We start from the raw sequence: 6150 nt of genomic DNA on the forward strand, positions 1-6150 counted from the left end.
CTACAGTAAATATTTAGTATTAAAACTTTGATACCCTTTGGAGAAATGAAGCCTTAAAATTTTTACTGCAGTTTCACAAAATTGAAAATATTTCAAAAACGGTAAGGTTTAAGTATAATAAATCGTTAATCAAATTTGCCTTTATTTTAATCGTAGAAACTAAAAATGTAATAATATACAGGGTGTTCCATTTAAAAAAATACAACTTTGATATTTTTTACTTATTTGGGACACTCTGTATCTTGTAAAATTATTTTTAAATTGTACCTCTAATAGTCCTTCATCGAACCCAAAACTTACAATTTGTAAAAGTCTCATCGTTTAGCTACAATACTTCGTGTCGTATGTGGTGAACAACCCTGTATATATACAAGAATTTTTACAATTTATGAAAGAATACATTTTCTTCCAAAAATGTGCTTTCGCCATTATTTTACGGCACGGCGGTAAAAGGTTGCAATTTAGTTTTCGAAAAATAAAAAATCACGTTTACAGACTGATAACTCGGCTATTATTACACCTACGGTAATCAACAAAAAAAAAATCGTTTAGCTATTCCAAAAGGTTCATTTTTGCTTTATATGAGTTTTGCGATAAAACGCAAGGTTTTTGAGTTATTTATAAAAATTGGCAAAAAATATGCAGTTTTTAGATGAAAAATCAACATGCTCAATCCTAAATAACTAGGAAAATTTTAATTTTCTGAAAAAATTGTTATAGAACATTTTTTGCTTAGAATTCATCCCTTTATCGATTTTTGTAATTAAAATGGGTGATTTATTACTCACCCCCAAGAAGGGGTGGAACTCACCCCCAGGGGTGAAAACACACATCGCTACTCTTCTTTTTTTTCGTTTCTTACATATATCTCTATTTACTTTCACTGTTAAAATTTCGCGTCAATCAGTGCAGGTGTTCAGAATTCGGACCCTAAAACCTAAAGCCCTTGTTTAGTGGCCTAAAACTGAAATTTCCAAAACGAGGGGAAAATGATAAATACCTCTCTGTACGTCGATTACACCCAGAATTACAACCAAATCTTGTCTTGTAAATAACTAAAAGTGATGATAAAATACGATAAATAAGTGATAAACTAAACAAACAGACTACGTTCCAGATAAACCAGTCTATCGCTCTTATCCTGGATTTATACAAGGTGGTCCAATTATGGAGGATCTCACTGATAGATGATAATAACACCCTAAAAATATTCGATTACAATCTTGACGACTATAGAAACTTCAAATATTCCCATCTAAAAACGATTCTTCTGGACAATTAACTTTGACTACAGGGTCCTGCAAGAGTGCGTCGGGCATCTGTAGCTCCTAGAATAAAAAACTTGAGAATTTTGTTTAAGTGCAGACCTAAAGTATGTACCAGGATGTATTCCAGGAAAATATTTTAATTTCTATACGGTGGCCCAAAAAAGTATGAGTGGATCTGGATGATTTTTTTTTAAATGGAATACCCTGTATATTATTGCATGTTTGGTTTCCCTTCAGATCATTTCACATAATCCTAAGATACAGGGTGGCCCATCGAAAACGTTCCGCAAGGCATAACGGCCAGGGTAATTTTTTTTCAGAAAATCCAAAAACACGTCAATTTTGTTTGTGAGGGGGACAACTTTTTCCCCAAAAATGATTGCAAAATCTTCAACCCTCTAAGCGGGGGTGTCATCCCTCAACTTTTTTCAAATGGGAGGGGGGGTCAAGTGACACCGCAATGAAAAGAGCTTTCTATTCTCTATATTTCCCCGCTTCGTTTTTGAAAATCGGTCGAGTCGTTGAGAAAATATGAAGGATTGAAATTTGAAAAGTTTATTTAAACATTTATCAGAGTAAATGATAAAGATAAATTCCTTCGACCAATTTGCTGTTTTTTCTTATTATTTCTAGATGTTTACGCATTTTTTCACTTGCCACAAGGTTGAACGATCAGGTGCGGTAGTTGCTAGATAGCTGTTCTGTGACTTGTGCGTTGAAGTTCTTCTCAATATCGTTAAACTTTTTAACAATTATGGTGTACTCACTTGCAGAAAAAGTGGATATAATCGAACTTTATTTTGAAAAATAATGAATGTGGCAATCGGTTTGCGCAGATATTCAATGAACGCCATCCTGACAAACACCTTTATGGCAAAATTGTTCGCGATTTAGTAGCGAAATTTCACGAAACTGGTTCCGTTATGAATAAAAAGAGGCAGAGGGAAAATCCTGTAGTAAATGAAGCTATGGAGGTATTGGTATTGGGCCAAGTTGCCATGCATAGTACGCTGAGTACAAGAAAATTAGCCATTGAGACCGCGACCGGCGTGAATCGTACAAGTGTCCAAACGATATTAAAAAAACAGACGTTCCACCCGTACAAAATTCAGTTGGTACAAGAACTGAACGAAGACGATTTTGATCGTCGCGGGCTGGTATTTTTGGAAATTCTATTGTAGGTCAGTTTAACGATATTGACACCGCACCTGATCGTTCAACCTTGTGACAAGTGAAAAAATGCGTAAACATCTAGAAATAATAAGAAAAAACAGCAAATTGGTCGAAGGAATGTATCTTTATCATTTACTCTGATTTACCTCTGTATCCGCCACTGCCGGTATAATACACGTTCCATGTAGTAAATCAATCAATTATAACCCTTATAGCACGTCCAAATGAAATTACGTTTCTACAAGGGAGACACATGAGAAACAACATATGTTAAAGTGAACCTAAGTGTTCATCTAGTTCTAACATATACATATGAGATACACGCATGTTTATATTGATAGAATTGTGTGATACAGTGTTTACTAGTTGTATACCGTATGCACTCAAGATTCTAAAGAGTTTTTTGTAACGTAACAAATAATTATTAAAATGATGAAATCTGACGTCGGTATATGAGACATACAATGTATAAGTCATATGTATGTGTGATACTTCTTATCATAGTTGTGCCTATAGTACACACCTTGTAAAAATATGAAGTATACACATAATATAAATATCTATATAGACACTTTGTAATAGTGTACTGTTGTGTCTACATTCTAGCATGAAATAAAGGTGTGCGCGTGCGCGGATAGCCTCAGCGTAGATACACCGACCAAGTGTATCTTATGTGTCCTCTCTCCTTTCTCCTTTCTAGGAGTGGTATGTGTTATCAGCCATTATTGTTTTATCATTCGGAAACTCTATATAAATGTTCTGTTTGTGTGTAGTTTAAAAGAGATTTTAAGGTAAGTACAAGTTTTTAATTACCTTGTTACACCATGTTACCATGTTTACGATTTTAGTATGTTGTTATACTAGGTACTTATATTTTTAATACATTTTGATACAAATTCTGTTCTTTTACAGTGTTTTCTTACTTCTGGTTTCAGCAGTGTAAATAATAATTATTATTGTGTTATTTGCGCTATTGCGTTCCATGATATAAAGAAATATAAGAATTTTATTTTTTAACCACTTAATCCATTTTATGGAAGAAAAATGGTACATTTAATACAAAACAAAAATGGAACAATTTTAAGGCTACTTCTCTTGAACTTATGATCGAGATACTTTTGGAAAATACAAAGTTTTGCCTTCCTAATTTTTGTTCTAAAAAGATATAATTGGTATCATTGAATAAATATTTCTTAAAAAGAACGAAAAGTTAGGCATCAAAACTTGTATTATTTCCTAAATTCGTTTATAAGAAGTAGTTTTATCTAGCACAAGATGTATATACGAAGCAAAATACATACGTATACACGCGGTAGTCACAACTGCAGTGTGTAAACATAGTTTAAACGTAATACACAAGCACTGTGTATCCTACGGCACACTGTGTATCCCTTACTTTGTGTATACGTAAATGCTATACTGTGGCTACATTGTGAGGCGGACGTTTAACCTTTGTGCATACGTGTTGAACTACAATGTGTAAACGTAGCATATTTACATCGGGGGAATTGTGTCACTCTGTGTCTACATCTAATAATGTAAACACATCGTAAATGTGATTTGATGTGCTCTATGGGAAATTAAAAATCTACTTTAGAATTAAACTAAGGAATTAACTAATGTTATTTTTTTTTCTGGCATGTTCGGTGGTATTTACTAACATAATAAATTTAGTTGTACAAATATAGGAAGAGACTTGGGGATAGCACCGGTCGCGTGTTATTTTATATTTCTCACGTCTCTAGCTATACTTGTTAAGTCGTACCTAATTTGATCCACGTGTTTCAAGAACGTATCTGATATTTTTGTTATTTGCAAAGTGCCATTTTTAAGTGTATTTCACACTCTAATTATACTTTTGTGTTCGTATTGCTGTGATTTCCATGTTTTTATTACTGCAGAGATACGGGAATAGAATCCAGAGTTTTAAACCGAGGAAATGCGGACACGCGATTGGAAAAAATATTTCCCTAGCACCGTACGCGATTGATCCCTCAGGAAATGGCCGACGGCGACGTGAATTTCTGTTATTTATAGGACCATGATCGGAATTTGCAGAGGATCGATCGCGTGTATTGTCTTCGATCTGAACCGCCGCATCTCGATTGAATGTTAATTTGTCGACAAATTTGTCGCTCTAATAGTTCTCTATTGAAAGACTTGTTAATTAGAACATACAGGGTGCTTCAAAAAACACGTGCCGTCTCTCCTGGGGAGATTCTCTCTCAAGTAGAAAATAAGATTTATTTTTTATATCAACATAGGTCCGATTCTGCTTTGTTTTGTAGCCCCAGGGGTTTTTATTCTTTTTCAATTTATTATATGTATATTGTTTTCCAAGTGCTTTTCGTGATTCGAATAAAATTTTGAGGGTAAAAGTCGCTATAAGTCTACTTATTTTAATGTTATTATTGTATTTAAAAAAAATGTCGACAGATTCATCAGTAACGTGCTGGGTTTTCAATCGAAAACTTATTCAAAATAAAAATGTGCGCCACTGACTTTTTTTCTGTCGTTAGCAAATTTCTGTTGGCTATTTATGTTGGAAAATATCAAAAAAGGCACATACTACGCCACCTATCAGTAGATGTCTGTACTATATAAAAATAACTTTTCTATTGTACGTTTTGTTTAATTAATAAATAGTCGTTTCCAAGTTATCAAAGAAGTGTCGTTTGATTTCCCGCAGCTTCCCGCGCAACAGTTTAAAGGTTGATTCTCTCACTATACCTCCCGTTTCCATTCCATATCCGTTCCGTATTTTTTATTGTATTGATGCTATACGTAAGCTTCCGTTCCGTATCAGTTCCATACTTTTTATTGTACAATTTATATCATTAGGAAAGCTTTATTTTAAAAATTTATATCTTTTGAATAAGGTAATAGATTTAATTAATAAGAGGTGAGAGAATAAATAAATATCAGCAAAATTTTAACAAGTACTAGTACAAATATCAGAACTTGAGAACGCTGTTTCAAGGACAAGGAAGCTGATATGAAAGGTATAGTGAGAATCAACCTAAATGCTGATTAAAGGCTGATGAGATTTTATTGACCACAATGAAATAAAAAAAAAATAAATCAATAATATAATTTACCTATAGTACTAGATTTTATTAAAACTGACGTTCAGTACTACCGATAGCAAATTAAAAAAAAAATAATTGTAAGTACTAAAGATAATTAACAAAAGACCAATTTTTAAAAGTTTTAACATCCTCTATCTTTAAAACTATCAATTTCCGTAGCCCATCTTTTTGTAGGATCTTTTTTTTTCCTATTTTTGATGAAAAATCAATTAGTACTTATTTAACACATTGGCCCCAGCTAATGACATTAATAAAAATGAAGGGTGCTATTAGACTTGGATTAAAGCAAATTAATAAAATTACGTTTATCTCATCAAGCAGACCGAAATCGACAAAATATCAACAGGCGACTTTTAATCGGCATTAAATGGTTTACACAATTTTGTTAACAATTTGTGTATTCCAACGATAACCCATATGCACGTTCCTGGCGAATATATGGACAATATGGACACTTTTTTAGTACTAAAATATGTAGCACTTTTACCCTCAAAATTCTATTCGAGTTACTAAAAGCACTGAGAAGAAAATTATAATAAAAATAGCATATTATTTTAATTTCTGGAAAATTAATATGAAAAATGCTGATGTGTGTATGGTTAAATAAATTATTGTTATTA

Source organism: Sitophilus oryzae, unplaced genomic scaffold (assembly GCF_002938485.1).
Source record: "Sitophilus oryzae breed Bouriz unplaced genomic scaffold, Soryzae_2.0 scaffold_172_pilon_pilon, whole genome shotgun sequence".
Taxonomy (NCBI): domain Eukaryota; kingdom Metazoa; phylum Arthropoda; class Insecta; order Coleoptera; family Curculionidae; genus Sitophilus; species Sitophilus oryzae.